Source organism: Chrysochloris asiatica, unplaced genomic scaffold (genome assembly GCF_000296735.1).
Source record: "Chrysochloris asiatica unplaced genomic scaffold, ChrAsi1.0 scaffold00079, whole genome shotgun sequence".
Classification (NCBI taxonomy): domain Eukaryota; kingdom Metazoa; phylum Chordata; class Mammalia; order Afrosoricida; family Chrysochloridae; genus Chrysochloris; species Chrysochloris asiatica.
This window is the reverse complement of record NW_006408597.1, coordinates 3,803,505-3,805,252: the sequence shown is the minus strand read 5'-3', so window position 1 is coordinate 3,805,252 and position 1,748 is coordinate 3,803,505.

Below are 1,748 nucleotides of genomic sequence, written 5' to 3'. Positions count from 1 at the left end.
CCTTATCCAGAGCAGCAGCAACACTAGAGATGGAGGCAGAGATGTGACATGGAGAGAGAGAGCAGTGGAGGACTTTAGACTCATGGAAAGAGAAAGGCTGTGTACTGGCAGCCAGGAGACAGGCTTGCAGAATATGACCTTTGGTTGGTTGTTTAAATGATTATATATTCCTGAGTGTTTTTGCGTACATTCAAAAAAACCAAAACAGAGGGAATAGAATCAAATACTGTTGAACAACGATGCACAGAGGGGATTGTAATCATTGCAATGAAACAAAATACAATAGGATGAGTGTAAAACCAATGTTCTCCCATGTAAACTATCACTCAATTCACAATAAAAACATTAAAAAAAAAATACTTCTTTGATATCCCACCATAACCTTCTGAATAGAGCTCTCTGCCTTAATTTGAACAGTCCCCAGCAGATCACCTGAGAAGCCGTTGTACCTTTTTTTAAGGCACCCTAACAAGGTTAAGACAAGTGTGTCACTGAGAGAGCTTGCCTGCAGTCATCCACTGATCACAGAGACATGTTTAAACACGTTTTGTTTGGAATAAACCTAAGTATATATGAACTGGAACTGTAGTTGCTATACTTCTGATTTGCCCTTGGGTTTCAACGCTCTTACACTTGTCAAAATATGTTAAGAAAGGATTTAACAGATGACCTAAATCTAATTCAAATGGTGAGATGAAATTACTTATTATATTGACAACATTCTAATTAGGGATGACTGAGAAGCAACTGTCTCTGAAGCTCAGTCTCTCCTTATTGAATTTATAACTGAAAGGCAAGGGCTATTAATAAAGGAAAAGTCCTGGGGCCCTCTTTGGAAGTGTGGTTATGTGGAATAACCAGAGGAATTTTATCCTACATCAAGCAAAGGCTTCTGCTTATCAGTGAGGTCCCCACCTGAAAATCAAGGCACACGATTCATTGTTATGTTTGATACTAGAGAAAGTTTGTCACATGTCTGAGTATTATACTACAGCCACTCATCAAGTCACTAGCTAAGCACTAGATTTGCCTGTGGCCACTCCCTTCTCATAAGGTCTAAAGTATGCTCTTAAAGTAACTGATTCTCAGGGAGTTTTACTGGCCTACGCATTGTCTATTTCTTCCATGGAATGCTACATTGAGAATTCTCAGAGGAAGGTACTTTTGAATAGCTGGGCCCAGGCCTCCTCCTCAGCTGCTTTTCTCTCATAAACCTGGGAGCTGTTTCTGTACCTGTCTCATCCTAGGTCCTGACACCTGCCTGGTCATCAGGGATGCACGAATCTGCATGAATGCAGATTTCCACTACTGTGCTGGTGGCTATAGGAGAGCAGCTAAATTCTTTCTAAACTGAGTGTAGAACTAGTTGCAGTTGAGTTGATTCCAACTGATGGAGACCCCCAGGTATGTCAGAGTAGAACTGTGCTCCACTGGGCTTTCAATGGCTGATATTTTGGAATTAGATTGCCAGTCCTTTCTTCTGAGGTGACTTTAGGTAGACTTTTTTTTTTTTTTTGGTTGGAATAAATTTATTCCATCTGTCTGTAAACAAGGTGTTTAAAATAGTTATGGCATTTTAAAAAAATGCATATTAAATCAGATGAGTTAGACTGTGTCCCAGATGTAACAGAGTACAGGGAAAGAAATGGACAGATCAGCAACAAGATTTGTTTTAAATCTGTACATTATCCACAAGGCCCAAACAAATAGAAGCAAATACTAGAATGTCCCTAAAGTAGTGCCATTTA